Source organism: Vombatus ursinus, unplaced genomic scaffold (assembly GCF_900497805.2).
Source record: "Vombatus ursinus unplaced genomic scaffold, bare-nosed wombat genome assembly UNPS02013950.1, whole genome shotgun sequence".
NCBI lineage: Eukaryota > Metazoa > Chordata > Mammalia > Diprotodontia > Vombatidae > Vombatus > Vombatus ursinus.
The window spans coordinates 2,195,731-2,214,417 of record NW_020953728.1 but is presented as its reverse complement, the minus strand read 5'-3'; the positions used below and the strand labels follow the sequence as shown (position 1 = coordinate 2,214,417).

At 35.9% G+C, this 18,687-nt stretch overlaps 1 protein-coding gene across 1 annotated transcript in view; it reads right to left on the bottom strand.

Moving 5' to 3' along the window:
- ARID2 (AT-rich interaction domain 2) overlaps positions 1-18,687 on the bottom strand; it is a 208,469-nt gene that overhangs the window by 56,358 nt on the left and 133,424 nt on the right. The gene's annotated exons all lie outside the window — the stretch shown is intronic.

Sequence of the window (18,687 nt, the reverse complement as noted above, 5' to 3'; positions counted from 1 at the left end):
GATTAAGAATTACAAAGCAAATGACTCTTCTAGTCTGAAATTCTGCAGTTCTACAGAATTAATGAATAATTTGTTTTTGTTAAAAATAAAAAATTTAAAATACATCTATATTTTAAAGTTGCTGCTTGTTTTTCTAGTTTTGTTCATATTAGATTACTTTTGAGAAAACAATTACTTTCAAAAGTCAATTTAGAATTTTTAAAAATGTCTATATATCAATGCTTTACAAATCAGCAAATACCAAAAATTTAATAGTTTTGTGTAATCATTTTTTAAAGGAAGATAAATAATTTTTAAATGTCTAAATATTATTTTGTATAAATATCACTGGAATGCAGTATTTTTAGTATAAAGTATAATAAATTATCAGTTATAACAATACTTTCTGATATTTAAAATATCTTCTCCAACTGAAAATACATAAGGAAAATTAGAAATAAAGTACGCAAATGAATTATTATCTGATATACTAATAACCAGATTTCTATTAAAGAGAATTACAGAGCTTTAGCCCATATGATGAATACTGGTGTCAATAATAAGGCATTCTAAAAATCTTCTAATAAATTGAATTATATTCAAAAGAAACAATACAGGTAAATTGGACAGAAGTAGCATCTTACATTTAGAAGACATATTTATGTAAGGAAATCCAAGAACCAGAGTGGGAATCATTATAGAAAACATCTGGTTAACAATTAATGGAGCAAGAAAGACAGCAATAATGACACTAGAGTATATCGAGTATATCACAGAACACTTGGTCAGAAATAGCAAACAGATGAATATTCAGGAAACTGATCAGAGTTATTGATTGCACAGAGTCATGATATTGGAAAACGTGGAGCTCCAATTATCTGGACATCAGCTGGAGATGTCTCTCCACCAAAAGCAAAAGAGCTAATCATAATTCTGTCCTACAAAAGATAATACTTAGGGCAAAATTATATCCTGCATATGATATTCACCAATAAGGAGGAAATAGTTGAACTGGCTTAAAAAAAAAAAAAAGGAATCCTGGGAGAAAGTAATGATCCATCCTGGAATTTATGAAGAGGAGAGGAAAGGTAGAAAGAGTATAATGTGCATGCTAAGAATTTAAAAGGCACATTTCAAATGGTTCAGAGAAACAACAGGTCGTATCCTTTAACTCAAAGTCTAAGAATCCATAGCCATTAAGTCATTGAACCCTTTGATAGCCTGGGAAACTCCATAAAATCCCTGTCAAAATGATATTTTAAAATGCATAAAATAAAACACATGGGCTTGCAAAAGAAACAAATTATATTTAAATAAAGTTATGAAAAAATCTATTTTTTAAAACAAGTTCACTAATGGGAAGCTCTTCAGAACAAAATTCTAGAGGCAGAGACAAGATGGTAGAGAAAAGGCCTGAGCTCTTCTCAATTCCCCTTGAAACAATTTTAAATCACACCTCAAAATAAATTCTGGACTGACAAAACCCACAAAAAGATGGGGTACAACAATTTTCCAGCCCAAGTTAATTTAGAAGGAATACAGTAATGGTAAAAAAAAAAAAAAAATACATCCCAGCATGGGTAGAGGCTAGACAAACCAGTGGGAGGCCCGTACCCCCAGCACAGATCATCAACAGGGTCCCATGAACCTGGCTTTGCAAGCCAGAGGCATAGCTAGCAAATTGTAAGGCCTCAGCCTCAGTGCAGGATACTAGTGGGCAGGCCTGGCAGGCTCAGAGGCCTCACACAGCAGACAAGCCACCGGACCCAGAATCCCCAGTATACCAGGTAGAACCAGGCCTGGTGATCCCAGTAAAGCAGTTGAACCAGCAACCCTGGAGACCACAGGACAACAGCACTGTGGCCAGGCTCCTCACCCCTGGAGAAAGAAGCTTTGGACAATACCCCCTGTACCCCAGGAGCAGAGGTTAAGTTAAAAGTCAGGAAATATGCTGGAAAATGAGCAAAATACAAATAAACAAAAAAGCCCTGACCACACAAACACTACCATGGCAACAGGGAAGATTCAAACTCAGAAGAGGACAACAATGGCAAAACACCTATAAGCAAATCCTCAAAATAAAATGTGAACTGGTGTCAAAGCCCAAAACTACCTCCTAGAAGAGCTCAAAAAGGTATTTTTTAAAATCATAAGAAAAATTGGGAAAAGAAATGAGTGATGCAAGAGAATCACGAAAAAGAGTCCATAGGGGCAGCTAGGTGACACAGAGGATAGAGCTCTGGCCTTGGAGTCAGGAGGACCTGAGTTCAAATCTGGACTCAGACACTTGACACTTACTAGCTGTGTGACCCCGGGCAAGTCATTTAACCCTGACTCACTAAAAAGCAAAAATAAAAAAAAAAAAAGAGAGACAGTCCATAGTTTGGTAAAGTAAGCACAAAAAATAGAAAAGAATGTATAAAAACTCACCAAAGAAGACAAATCCTTAAAAAGTACAACTAGCCAAATGAAAACGGAGGTACAAAAGCTCGATGAAGAAAATAATTCCTTAAAAATTAGAATTGGGCAAGTGGAAGCTAATGCCTATGACACATCAAGAATCAATCAAATCAATCAAAAGAGTGAAAAAAATAGAAGAAAATTTAAAATACCTCATTGGAAAAACAACTGACCTAGAAAATAGATCCAGGAGAGAGAATTTAAGAATTACTGGACCACCTGAAAGCCATGATCAAAAAAAGAGCCTGGACAACATCTTTCAAGAAATTATCAAAGAGGGTATCCTAGAGGGTAAAAAAGTAATTAAAAGAATATATGACCACCTCCTGAAAGAGATACAAAAATGAAAACTCTCAGGAATATTACAGTCAAATTCCAGAATTCTCAGATTAAGAAGAAAATACTGAAGGCAGTCAGAAAGAAACAATTCAAATATCAAGGAGCCACAATCAGAATTTCACAGGATTTAGCAGATTATACATTAAAGGATAGGAGGGGCTTAGAATGATATTCCAAAAAGCAAAGGAGCTTGCATTACAACCAAGAATAAACTACCCAGCAAAACTGAGCATAATTCTTCAGGGGAAAAAATGAACATTCAATGAAATAGGACATTTTTTAAAATTCCTGATGAAAAGGTCAAAGCTGAACAGAAAATTCGATTTTCAAATATAAGACTCAAGAGAAGCATTAAAAAAGGTAAACAGGAAAGAAAAACCAGTAAGGTTATACTGTTTAACAGTAAGGTTAAACTGTTTACATCCCTAAAGATGAAGGTGATACTACTGACTCTTAAAAACTATATCTCTATTAGGCCAGTAATCTATATCATACATAGATATACATAGACAGAGAGTAAGAGTATAAGTTGACTTTGATGGGATGATATAAAAATGTTAATTAAGAGGTAAGAAAGAGGATTTCACTGGGAGAAGAGGGAAGGGAGAGGTAGTATAGGGTAAATTACAGACCTATTACAATGAAGGGGAAGAAGGGACAGGGGCTGAGGATTACTTAAACCTTAATCTCACTGCATGCAGCTCAAAGAGGGAACAACACACACTTAGTTGGGTATAAAAATCTTGCCATATAGGGAAGTAGGAGACAAGAAAAGAGGATGAGGTGATATAAGAGAGGGCAGATTGAGGGAGGAGGTGATCAGAAGCAAAACACCAGTGAGGAAAGAAAGGGTGAAAGGAGAGAAAAGCATAAAAGAGAAAAATCAGAATAAAGGGAAATACACAGTTAGTAAACATAACAGTAAGTGTAAATGGGATAAAATGGAAGCAGATTGCAGAGTGGATTAAAAATAATACCCCTACAATATGTTGTTTACAAGAAACTCATTTGAAGCCGAGAGACACACACAAAGTAAAGGTAAAAGGCTGGAGCAGAATCTATTATGCTTCAGCTAAAGGAAAAAAAAGCAGGGATAGCAATCATGATCTCAGACAAAGCAAAAACAAAACCAGATTTAATTAAATGAGACAAGGAAACTATGTCTTAATATCAATATTAAACACATATACTCCAAATGATATAACATCTAAATTTCTTTTTTTTAAAGGAAATTTATTAATTAATTTATTTTTAGTTTTCAATCACTTCCATAAGCTTTTGAGTTTTAAACTTTCTCCCCCTTCCTCCCCACCTTCCTCCCCAAGACAGCATGCAATCTGCTATAGGCTCTACATATACATTTCTATTAAATATATTTTCACCTTGGTCATAACATCCAAATTTCTAAAGAAGTAGTTAAATGAGTTATAGGAAGAAATAGACAGTAAAAATATACTAGTGGGGGATTTAAAAAATTACATTTCATAAAGGGCCATGGAAAAACAGATTAAAAAATTAAATGGAAACAAAATAATCTAATCCTAAAGAATAAATTGGTCAAAGAAGAAATCATAGAAACAATAATTTCATCAATGAGAACAACAAAGATGAGACAACATACCAAAATTTATGGTACTTAAGCAGTACTTGGGGGAAAATTTGTATCTCTAAATGCTTACATGAATAAAATAGAGAACGAGTAGATCAATGATTTGCACATACGATGAAAAAAAAAACTAGAAAAATAATTAAAAATCCCCAATTAAACATCAAATAAAATTCTTGAAAATCAAAAGAAAGAATAAAATTAAAAGAAAATCATTGAACTAATAAATAAAATTAGAGCTGGTTTTATATAAAAAACAATAAAACAGATAAACCATTAGTTCATTTGATTTAAAAAAAAGAAAGAAAACCCTACTACTAGTATCAAAAATAGAAAAAAAAAAAGTTAATTCACTGCCAAATTAAGAAATTAAACTCATAATTAGGTGCCATTTTGCCCAATTGTGTGACAATAGGTCTGACAAATTAAGTGAAATGGATGAATATTTACAAAAATATAAATTGCCCAGATTAACAGAAAAGGAATAGAATAAATAACCCCATTTCAGAATAAGAAATTTGAGAAGCCATCAATGAATTCCATGAGAAAAAATCCCCAGGGCCAGATGGATTCACAAATCGATTCTACCAAACATTTAAAGAACAATTAATTCTAATGCTATTTGGGAAAATATGCAAAAGAGTTCTACCAAATTCCTTTTATGATACAAATATGGTGCTAATACCTAAACTAGGAAGAAGCAAAATAGAGAAAATTATAGACCAATTTTCATGAATATTACTACTAAAATATGTCACAAAGATTACACACTATGACCAGGTAGGATTTATACATAGGATTTATACAGCATAATTGAACATATCAGTAACAAAACAAACAGAAATCATACAGATGCAGAAACAGCCTTTGGCAAAATACAGCACCTATTCCAATTAAAAACACTCATGGTAACTAGTATCCATCTAAAAGCACCAACAAGCATGATCTGTAAAGGGGATAAGCTAAACCCCTTCCCAATAAGATTAGGGTTGAAGGAAGGATGCCCATTATTGCCACTATTATTCAATATTGTTCTAGAAATGCTAGCTGCAGTAATAAAAAAAAAAAAAGGAAATTGAAGGAAAAAGCATAGGTAGTAAGGAAACAAAATGATTACTCTTTGCAGATGTTATGATGGTATACTTAGAGAATGCTAGAGAATCAACTAAAAAACTAGTTGAAATAATTAACAACTTCAGCAAAGTTGCATGACACAAAATAAACCCACACAAACCATCAGCATTTCTATATATTACCAACAAAATCTAGCAGCAAGAAAAATAGAGAGAAATTCCTTTTAAAATAACTGTAGATAATATGAAATACTTGGGAGTCTTCCAGCCAAGACAAACTCAGTAACTATATACATATAAATTACAAAACACTTGACACAAATAAAGTCAGATGTAAACAACCAGACAAATATTAATTGCTCATAAGTAGACTGGGCCAATATAATAAAGATGACAATTCTAGCTAAATTTATTTACTTATTCAGTGCCATACCAATCAAACTTCCAAAAATTTATTTTATAGAGCTAGAAAAAATAATAACAAAATTCATCTGGAAGAACAAAGGGTGAGGAATATCAACAGAATTAATGAAAACAAAATGTGAAGGAAGGTGGCCTAGCCATACCAGATCTCAAACTGTACTATAAAGCAGTAATCACCAAAACTATCCAGTACTAGAGTAGTAGATCAGTGGAACAGAATAGGTACCCAAGACTCAGTAGTAAATGGCCATAGTAACCTAATGTTTGATAAACCCAAAGACTCCAGCCTCTGGGATAAGAACTCACTATCTGACAAAAACTACTGGGAAAACTTGAAAATAGTACACCAGAAACTAGGTATAGACCAACATCTTACACTGTATACCAAGATAAGAGCAAAATGGGTACACGATTTACACATAAAGGGTGATATCATAAGCAAATTAAGAGAGTAAGGGACTTCCACTTGCAGGAGCCAAGATGGCAGAGTAAGAGGTGAGTCTCTCTTACCCTCCCTTATTAACCCCTGAAAGCCCAGAAAACATCACCCCAGGAAAAACCCTGGAACAGCTGAACCAGAAGAAAGATGGAGAGCAGAGGAACTAACTGGAAAGGCCCCTCTTACCTTTGGGGAAGGGGAGCAGTACAGAAAGGGAGGCATCCCAGCAAGCTAGTGGAAAGCCTCACCTCAGCATACCAGGAGGAGATCCTGAAGCCCAGGTGGTGGAACAGGCAAACACCAATACCTGGACCCCCAAGTGCCTCTCTGAGGGCGGGGGAACTGGTGGAAACCAGCTCAGAAAACCCAAGGTTCCATGGCATTCTATAGCAACCAGCTCTCCCAGTGTCTCAGCAAAACTAATGGAAGCAGTGCTCCAAGGGGTCCCAGGTGGATAAAGACCCTACAACATCCATCTGAAAGGAGCTGAAGAAAGCTAAAGGAAGGAAAGGTCTGGGTGAGCAGAAAATCTCCAGGATCCACACTACCCAATCCTATCTCTAGAGTTCCAGTGTTGCTGATTCCAGCCCAACACCAAATAAGCTGCCAGAATCCTAAAGCCTCCAACTGCCAACACTGGAGGCCCCAGCACACAATGCCATCGATGAGGTCCTAGGCTCCCAACACAAGAAGCTTGGATCAGTGCCCTCTGCTTCCCAGCAGGAGAGCCCAATCTCTTTAAAGGCCAGGAAATAAGCAAACACCATGAGCAAAAAGAAACATACGACAGATTCTTATTATGGGAAGAGTGAAGATCAAGGCAGAAATTCTGAAGAGGACAACATTGTCAACAAACCCACATCTGGAACCTCAGAAGGGAATATGAACTAGTCTGAAGCCCAAAGAGCCTTCTTAGAAGAGCTCAAGAAGGATTTTAAAAGTCAAATGAGAGAGGTAGAAGAAAAAATGAGAAAAGAAATGAGAGGTATATGAGAGAGCCAATAGCTTGGAAAAGGAGTTAACTGTAGAAAACAAGTCCTTAAAAAATACGATTGACCAACTGGAAAAAAAAGTATACTGAAGAAAACAAGTCCCTAAAAAATACAATTGGCCAAATGGGGAAGTAGGTACAAAATCTAATAGAAGAGAACAATGTGTTAAAAATTAGAATTGAGCAAATGGAAGCTAATGACTCTATGAGAAAGCAAGAATCAGTCAAACAAAAACAAAAGAATGAAAAAATAGATGAAAATGTAAAATACCTCACTGGTAAAATAACCGGCCTGGAAAATTGATCCAGAAGAAACAATTTAAAAATTATTGTCTGCCTGAAAATCACGATGAAAAAAAGAGCATGGACAGTATCTTTCAGGAAATCATAAAGGAAAACTGCCCTGAGGTCCTAGAACCAGAGGGTAAAATAGCCACAGAAAGAATCCACCATTCATCTCCTAAAAGAGATCACAAAATGAAAACACCAAGGAATGTAGTAGCCAAATCCCAAAATTACCAGGTCAAAGAGAAAATAGTGCAAGCAGCCAGAAAGAAACAATTTAAATATCATGGAACAAGAGTCAGGATTACACAGGACCTTGCAGCTTCTACATTAAAAGACCATAGGGCATGGAAAACAATATTCTATAAGGCAAAGGAGCTTGGATTATAAACCAAGGATCGACTACCCAGCGAAAATGAGCATGATCTTTCAGGGGAGGAGATGGATAGTCAACAAAATAGGGGACTTCCATACCTTCCTGATAAAAAGACCAGAATTCAACAGAAAATTTGATCTTCAAATACAAAGACTCAAGAGAGACATAAAAAGGTAAACGGGACAGAAAGTAACAACATGTTATTAATAAGTACAAACTGTTTACATCCCTACAAGGGAAGATGACACTTGTAACTCTTGAGAACTGTATTATTATCTGACCATGTTAAAGGGGTATACATAAAAGGGGTGGGTATAAGTTGACTTTGATGTAATGATGAAAAAAATTTAGTCAAGTGGGTTAAATGGATCCAAGTAAGTGAATTAATCTGATCTAACTAAGAAAATGTACTGAGAGAAAAGGAAAGGAGGAGTCAGACAAGGGTAAATTACATCACAGGAGAAGGCACAAAAACCTATTACAGCATGATGAGCACTGTTTGAACCTTACTCTCATCAGATTTGGCTCAAGAAGGGAATAACATAATCAATTAAGCCTAGAAATCTAACATGCCCTATAGGCAGTATGAGGGAAAACGGGAAAGGAGAAATAAAATGGGGGGGGGGGAGATTGAGAGAAAGACACAGACAGTAATCATAATTGTGAATGTGATGTATGAATGTAATGGAACACTATTGTGCTATAAGAAATGATGAACAGGCAGAGTTCAGATAAACCTGGAAAGACTTGTATGGTTTGATGCTGAGTGAAGTGAGCAGAACCAGGAGAATGTTGTACACAGTAACAGCCACATTGAGTGACGACTGACTTTGATAGACTTAACCCTTCCCAGCAATACAAGGATCGAAGACATCTCCAAAAGTCTCCTGATGGAAAATGCTATCCACATCCAAAGAAAGAACTATGGAGTTTGTATGCGGATCGAATCATACTATTTGCTATTTTTTTCTTCTGTTGTGTTTTGTTTCCTCTTTCTGGTGGTTCCTCCTATTAGTTCTAATTCTTACTTACAAGATCATTAATGTGAAAATATGTTTAATAGGAATGTATATGTATAGCCTATGTTAGATTGCGCGTCATCTTGGGGAGGGAGGGGGAGAAAAATTTGAAACTCAAAAGCTTATGGAAGTGATTGTTGATAAATTAAAATAAATTAAGAAAAAAAGAAATAAGAAAAAAAGAAAAAAAAGAGCAAGGACTAGTTCACCCATCAGATCTATGAAGAAGGGAAGAATTTAGGACTAAACAAGAGATAGAGAGCACTATGAGATGTAAAACGGACAATTGTGATTATATTAAATTATAAAGTTTTTGCACAAACAAAACCAATGCAACTAAGATTAGAAGGAAAGTAGAAAGCTGGGAAACCATTTTTACAGAAAGTATCTCTGATAAAGGCCTCATTTCTCAAATATAGAGAGAACTGATAAAAATATATAAGAATACAAGTCATTCCCTGAGTGATAAATGGTCAAAAGATACTAACGGGCAGTTTTCAGAAGAAGAAAGCAAAGTCATATGAAAAAAATGCTACTGATTAGAGAAATGCAAATTAAAACAACTCTGAGGTACCACCTCACACCTATCAGATTGGCTAATATGAGAGAAAAGGAAAATAATAAATATTGATAGGGATGTGGGAAAATCGGGACACTAAAAGCACTGTTGGTAGAGTTGTAAACTGGTCCATTCATTCTGGAAAGCTATTTGGAACTACGCCCAAAGGGTAACCAAACTGTGCATATCCTCTAATTTAGTAATACCATACTACTAGGTCTGTATCCCAAAGAGATTTAAAGAAGGGGGGGGAAATTGAGGTGATGCCCATCAGTTGGGGAATGGCTGCATAGAGTTGATTATTTTACAGACAGAAATCATGAAGGGAAGAGATCAGGGCCCAGGACAGAGAAGACACAATTATTGGAGCATGATATGGATGATGATCCAACAAAGAAGTCCAAGAATAGGTAGGAGATAGGTAGGAGAAGCAAGACAGAGGAGTGACATGATAACCCAAAGAAGGCAGAGTATCAAGGAGGAGCAGGTGATGAACAATGTCAAATATTTCAGAGAGGTCTTCAGCCTCCACTTCTATGTTGGAGTGAAGGTTCCCCCCTTGTGACCTTGGTCTCTGATTGATAAGCATTTTACTATATCTTGCCCAGTCTCACACCATACCACCTTTGGGCTGCCTACATGCCATGCTGCTGTGCTCTTATCTCTTCCTCCTTTCTCTTTGCCAAACTCTAGCTCAGAGAACAGTGATCTGATCAATACTATTGTTCCTAGCAAGGACTTCTTCATTAATTGTTGTGCTATCCAGTCATTATTCTCTCTATAAAATTCTACTCCCTTCCCACTACTCTTGAGTATTGTTTCTCCTCTTAGAATGTAAGGACATTTAGGGCAGAGACAGCCTTATCTGAATTTGTATCTCCAGTGCTTAGCACAGTTCTTGGCAGGTTGCTTAACAAATAGTTTTTCAATCATTCATTCATTCATTTAGTATAATTAGACTTGGATTACATTTGGGAAATTGTACAGTGTTATCAGTTAAACTATAATCCAAATGTCAGTGGGAATACAGGTAATAGTGTAATAGGCTTTAGCATGTTATGAATATTGGCCTGTGAGTGGGAATTATTATAGAAAAAATAACCTAGGTTATGCATGACCATTAAATGATGGAGATCAGTCAGCAAGAAGGAGAAATAGCTGAAATGGCATATTTGTACCCCCAAAGAACAGAAAGAACCAAAGGAGGTCTTCCAGCCCATTTGCTTTATTTTGCTTAGAGAATCTGTGAAAAGAAATGGGCAAGATTCACACTGGATAAGAAAGCATGGATGGATTGTTATTATACCTGTGAAAAGATAAACCCATTCCAATGACTTAAAAAATTCATTTAAGAATAAACTTCTGTTCAATATCAAATAAAATGAGTTATAATTCTTTTTTGGAGTTTTTTATATAGTAAATTCCATTTTCCTTTGAGGATAGGAAATAGGATCACAACTTGAAAATTGAAAAGGACCTCAGAGGCCATTTTGTCCAATTCATACGTGTAAAAGGATCTCCTCTACATAAGATGTGACAATCATTTGTCCAGCCTTTACATAGACAGTTCCAATGAGGGAGTATCTGATATCTTCCAAATCAACAATTTCTTAAGTGCCTGTTATGTGGCAAACATAGTGCTAAATGCTAAAGATACAAAGACAAAATTTTAAAAGAGCTTACATTTTTTTGAAATAATATTTTATTTTTTCCTCAATTACATGTAAAGGAAATTTATAACAGTTAAAAAAAATTGAGTTTCAAATTTTCTCCCTTCCTCATCTCCCCTCTCCTTGAAACAGTAAGCAATTTGATATAGGTTATACATGTTTAGTCATGTAAAATTTACCATATTAGTCATGTTGTGAAAGAAGACAGAGACCCAAAGGAAAAACACACAAAAAGAAAATGCAGGAAGTGAAAAATAGTATGCTTTAATCTGCATTCAGACTCCCATCAATTCTTTCTCTGGAGGTGAACAGCATTTTTCATTATGAATCCTTTGGAATTTTGTTGAATCATGTTGCTGAGAATAGCTGAGGCATTCACAGTTGATCATCATACACTGTGGCATTTTAACTTAGTCCAAGTTTTATAGAACAAATTTTTTTATTAAGTGGATTTGTTCTGTGAAGTTTGGCTTCAATCAAAGGACCATACTTGAGAACCTAGAAGGCCACATGTGACCTTGAGGCCGCAATTTCCCCACCCCTGACTAATATAGTATTGCTGTTACTGTGGACAGTGGTCTGGTTCTGCTCACTTCATTTTGTATCAGTTCATATAAGTCTTTCCAGGTTTTTCTGAAATGCTCTTGCTCATTTCTTATAGCACAGTAGTATTCCCTTACAGTTATATACCACTTGTTCAGCCATTCCCCAACTGATGGGCATCACCTCAATTTCCCCCCTTCTTTAAATCTCTTTGGGATACAGACCTGGTAGTATGGTATTACTAACTTCACCTCACAGAATCTATCACCATGTGCAAGCACCAACTTCTCCTGATCCAAACTGATAGTACACTAACTATTTTGAATTACTTTTTATTTATTCTGTACTTATTTATATGTGAATATGTTGTCTCCTCAATAGGACATAAGATAAGGAATCTTTGTATCCCCAGTACTTAATACAGTGCCCGGCATGCAGTAGGCTTTTAATAGATCCTTGTTGATTGATAATTTTTTTTTTACATTACACTTGATATCAATACTTCACAAATCACTGAGAAAAGTGATTCCCATGATCATGTTACAGAATCTTGTATAATTTTAGCATGTCTAAAATGAAGAAAGCCATTAAGACATGTTATTCTATCAAATACACGCATCTAAAAAAAATCAACAATCCATAACCCAACGGGATCATAGAAGCATCTTAATTTACTTCTTTCTCTTAATTGCCGCTGTAATTTCTGTCAATTAAGTTCTAAGTAAAGTCCAAATGTATTTCTATAGTCACCACTGAGAAAAGGTCACTACAATAAGGCTTGCAGATCCAACTCATCTTAATTCCTTTTTGTTATCATTCCTTCTGGTTTTATCTGCAAGTGACCTAAGGATTATCTGATTTAGCTCCATCTCATGAAATACTCTCTATAGATTTGCTTTCTATTCATTTCTTCCAACATCTTTCTCTACATTCTTTTTGTTTCAACGTCAAAAGCATGGTTTATTTTCTTCACATATGTACAAAGTATGTAATTATTTGATAAATGTTAAATTTACAGGTATACAAAATAGGAAATCATTTATATAAAAATAAGAAAGTGAATTTTTCCACATATTTAGTCACAATGAGGATTAAGTGAAATTTACACAGAAAAAATACTACCAAGCTCATTAAAAATAACTTTAAATATAAGAAATCTATTGAAATATTTAATAGCTTAAAAATATTAACAGGTGTCTAAGAAAAGCAGAAAACAGAATTAAGTGTACATTTTAATAAACCCTGACTGAAAATTCTAAAAATAGATCATCTAATATTAAGTGAAACAACACATCTTGACAAACTTATGGTTATGAAACCAATTGTCCTCACTAGAATTAACACTACAAAACAAGGTGTACTGCTAGATTGTATTAAAATAATATATTTAAAGACTAAAATTACCTTATATCTTAAAAGCTCTAATTCCTATGTTTATGTAATTTTTAAATGAGTCCCCTATGATGCAAATTAACTTATAACCTAACAAGTGGTAGTCTTGATTAAGATATTAATCTCTACCAGAAGAAGATTCATTATCTTTATCTCCAAAGCCTCCATTCTTCTAAACTTTCCTCTTCTGGTTCAGAGTATGACAATCCTTGTACTCAGCTGGATTCATAACGTTATAGTCCTAAAAACACCTCTGTTTGGCGTTTAAAGTCCTTTATAAGAGAGTCTCCTACTGCCACCCTAGTCCCTTTGTTGCTTTGAAGAGGTAGGTACCCAGGAGTGTGGAACAGTGCACAAAACTCTTCTGATATATTAGATTCATTCATCAGCTTTCCCCTCTATCATTTTTATTCTTCAAAAGGGATGGCAAGAGTTACACTAATAAATATGGGTGAAAAAACAAAAAACAAAAATAAAGCCCTTTATAATCTAGTCCTTGGAGTCCTTTCCAGGTATGCTGCACATTTTTTACTCATTTATTAGTCCATGCTTGTTCCACACACATGGTCATTCCATTTCCCTGCTGTTGCCCCTGTACCAAAATGCTCTACCTTGCCACCTCTAACTCTTAAAATCTCTAGCTTCCTTCAAAGCTCAGCTTAACTTCTACCTCCTACATAAGACCTTTCCTGCTTTTGTGCTAGTGCCTTCCCACCCCAATATTGCCATCTGGGTGACTGGAGTTAAAAAGATGAGCTTTGTTTTAGTGAGAAGCTAGGAATGGTTATAAAAGCACTAGGAAATTTCCCAAATGCAACTTGTCCTACTTGCTTCCTCCTATTCAATTCCGGGCATTGTTTATTGTCCATCTGCACAGTTTGCCAAGACATATATGTACTTGTAAACCAGCTCTGTAAGCACATAATTACTACTCAACTGTATATCATAGCCTGGATAATAGTCATTCTTCATTCACTTAAGTTTTTTCTGTGCATATAATTAAATCTAACGTAAGACTGCATAATACTGAACTCAGTTCATCTCCACAGACATGTATTCAAAGGACCTTGACCACAACCCCATTACTTCCTATTTCAGTTACTTCCCTTAAACCTACTAAAACTGTTCTCTGTCCTCACTATCTTAAGTTTTGCTTGGCCTTGGGGACTTCTACTAAGTCACCCCTATCATCTGCTATCTCTGATTTTTTTGATCTTTCAAGTGTTGCTAGAAAAAGTCATAAAACTTTACTGGAACACTATAAATTCATGCCATTTATATTCAACTAAGCCTCACTGTTCTTCAGCAATATTTTTATTCTTCACTTGTTGATTGCTTAGTACATTCTCCAAAGACATGGTCCCACACCTTTTCCATATACCTCTAGTAACCAGTCTACCTCCCTTTCCCCCATTTCTGATGACTTCACTTCATAGTTTAAGAAGGAGGCCATCTGTGCATAGACAGCATCTTCCCATTTCTAGTTTTTTTCTGTATCATCTTCTAATTCCATTCTTTTTCGAGGAAAGAGATGTCTCCCATCCTTACCAGACTATCCAGTTTTCTTTACTCTTAATTCCATTCCTCTTTCAAACAGTATTGTCAGTTATATCTTCTCCAACACTTACATATACAATCTTTCTCTGCCCATTGATCATTTCCCCTCTCCCTATATGCAAGTTGAAATCTCCTTCTATTTTGAAAAAAACAAACACGTCTCCTTTTGGATCCTGCTAACAACCCTAAAATTCTAATTTTATTTCTTTCCTTTCTAGCTCTCCCTGTGTTAAGTAAATCTTCCCCTTTTTATCCCTTGGAGTTACTATCCTATTTTTTCCATTTTTTCCCTACAAAATTCATTGAACTATGAGTGCATATTCACTACCTTCATTTTCTTACTATCCAATCAATGAGCACTTATTAAGTGCCTATTATGTGGCAGACGCTGTATTAAACTCTGGGATTACATGAACAATAAATGAAACAATTCCTGCTGACGAGGAAATTAAATTCTATAGGAGACTTACATTAGTATATATAGAAAATATGTTAAAAAGGAGAAATGAAAATCAGTTAAACACAAGGTGGTTTTAGAGGAAGGGTACTAATGTAATAATAATAGCTAGTATTTATGTAGCATCTACTATATACCAGGCACTGTGCTAAGCACTTAACTTATTATCTTAAGACTAATGCATCCCTAGAAAGTAGTTACTATTATTATCCCCATTTTATAGTTGAGGAAGATGAGGCAAATAAAGGTTAAGTGACTTGTCCAACGTCACAAAATTAGTAAGTGTCTGAGACCTGATTTAAACTCATATCTTTCTGACTCAGTACTCTACCTAGAGGCCCACTAACAAATTAGGAGATCAGGAAAGGCTTCATGATGAAGGTGGCACTTAAGCTGCATCCTGAAGAATGACAGGGATTCTCTGAGGCAGAGAGAGGAGGGAATACATTCCAGGAACGGTGGACAGACATGGTAGATGAGAGATTGACTGTCATGTATGAGAAACAAAGAGATGGCCAGTTTGGCTGGATTGAAGAGTGCAGTAGGGAAATTACATAACTGCCAAATCCAAACTTAAAAGAAAATTTTTAATCAGTTTCCCTTTCCTGTCTCTCCCCTTGTCAATATATCCTCTACACAGGTACCAAAGTAATATTCCTACAGCACTGGTGTCACATATGGCTCCCCTGAATATAAAGCAGCAGCACCTCTGGGATAAAAAACAAATTTTCTGTCATTTAAAGCCTCGTAATCTAGTCCCAGCCTACTTTTTCAGGCTTATTAAATATTATACCTCTTTATATTCAACTATTCTCAGTTTACTTGGAATCTTTGTCAAAAACATTTCTAACTAAATTGGCCTACTACCTGTTCTTCACACAGGACATTCCTTTTCCTTTCTATATTCTTTGTATAGGTTGCTCCTAATGTTTTGAATGTACTTCTTTTATATATAAGCCTCTTGGAAACCTCCCTTCAAAGCACAGTTCAAGAGCCAAGGCGACCACCTATATGAAGCCTTTCTTGATCAATCCAATTACTAGTACCTCCTTTCTTGCAACTTATTTCAATAAATTTACCTTGTGAATATTTTATATTAACTTATATGCATACATGTAGCTTTCCTAAGTAGAACATAAACTTCTTGAAGGCAACACTAAGCACACTGTAGATGCTAAATAAATGCTTATTGATAATAGGAAATACAGAAAATATATTTTAGGTGCAATATAAAGGACTGATGAAAGAAAACAACAGTCTTACTAGACTGTTCAGAGTACCAAATATAAATTAATGACACTGAAATTATAAATCCTTACGAATTAGAAATTTGCCTGATATGTGATAGATGCATTCCATTTAAAGAATGTATATAAACCTAGCACTTTGGATTTTTGTGAATTTTCTCCTTTTAAGAAAATTTGGAGGTTACAGGGGGAAAAAATAGTGTTAAGAAATTTTGTACAGAAAAAAAGTCCCCCAAAGGATTTGAGCTTTATTTAAATAGGTGTCCAGTAGAACAGAGTCAGGCCCATTTGTTACCTCTTGCATTTCAATACCAACTAATTGTGTCCACTCTGCAGATTGGATGGAGCAGACCTTAATGTAGAGAAGCCAGGCCTTGGCTCATTGTGGGGCCTCTTACTGGTCTTACCCATAGACACAATGAGGAATATGGGCCTGGAATCATCTCTCAGGGCACTGATGTATAACATGGCTAGCTCTCATACAAAGGCTTCAAAGTTGTCAGTGATATCCTCATGGTTGATATCTGTATCCATATGCCATACACAGCATTCATGGCCTGAAGCAGTATGGTGGTGGCATCAAAGCCAATGCTGTTACACAGATGACGGGGAATGATCTCTAGGGCTTTACTATAAACAGCAATAAGCAGCTATTGCTTGCTTGGATGGTCCTACAGTAGTACCTCAGGTAGTGAGAGAATACCACTTTGATCTCACTGTTATCAGACACCAGTCATTCTTTTTTTTTTTTTTTTTGGTGAGGCAATCAGGGTTAAGTGCCTTGCCCAAGGTCACACAGCTAGTGTCAAGTGTCTGAGGCCACATCTGAACTCAGGTCCTCCTGACTCCAAGGCCAGAGCTCTATTTATTGTGCCATCTAGCTGCCCCTTACCAGAGTCATTCTTGATGGCCCTCAGACAATGACAACAACATCACAAAGGCACATTTCTATCTCCTCCATGAACAGCTTAGCTCCATCTTGCAGGATAATCATGCAGTTTTTGTCTGTAGGCAGCCAGTGAAGAAACTGTACATCTCACCAATGATATGTGTCTTTTTCAAGAGTTGGCGGCTGTCCAGAACATGTGGGATTAGAGCACTGGCAGTGGTCTGAATGGAACCTTCAAAGAACATCACTGTCTTCTCAACTACACTTGGTGAGCACAGAACATGCCCTCGGCACCAAAATACTAAGTAGGTTATATCCCCAGTGGGAAGTTCAGACAAGACGACTTAGGCCCCTTAAATCTTCTCTAACCTGTCTTACAGGATGTTCCAGTCTGAGTCTAAAATGGCTTAGTAATCCTCCATTGTATAGATTGAGACTTCTGAATTATCTTTTTTAGCTTTCAATTCTACTTCAGCATTCAGCAAGGCAATCGTGGGAGAGGTGTATTTTTTGGCTAAATTTTGAACCAAGTAAAATGAAGTTTTTTTGAATGAAACTCGTGACACACATCTGAAATTTCTCAAGAGCACTATCCCACAATTTCTCGATGATAGTCATCTTGAGCTGCAGCAGGTCATCTAGTACTATGACAGCATCCAATACCATGGCAGCAAAGGCAACTTTCTATTGGGAAATCAGTTTGGAGTTCAGGACCATCATGGAACACTTCTCAAGCAAGCTGCCTCTATTTCTCTTTGTGATCATTCTTCAATAAAAGGAATCTCCTTCAACTTGTTAACTGCCAGTATGGAAAGTAAGTATTCCTCCACATAGACTTTTATGTGCTTCAGGAATTCTCCTGTCAGCAAAGTATTCAAAGCTCTCCCACAAACAACTTTGGTGTCCTGTGACTTAGTGATGTACACTACAGTCTTTTCCGTGGGATGGACAAAATCAAAGAATTTCAGTGTTTGATTATCACTGGAAACTGTTGCATGGCCTCTAATGTTGACAATGAGCTAGTCCACTTTTCCGATGCCTAGGCTGATGTGAACAGACTTGACAGACGTGATGATTGTTGATACTGCTTACAAGACAAGGGATTTTTGGGGGAATTGTCTGTACCTTGCTTCATAAGAACAAATGGTGTGGCATGCTCTTGAATATTAGATTGGAAGCACTTTCAGTAGCCCATTCATCACTCCAATCTGGAAACTTCTAGACATCCAATCACAGTCCAGCACCTTTGCTACAGAGCCATTAGAAGGACTGGCATATGGGGGCAAGCGCTAGCTTTATTTTGGACAATTAGTTTGAAAATACTATTAAAACAAATGTGTTCATTTCTGAAAACGACATAATTTAAACAATTTTAATTTTTAA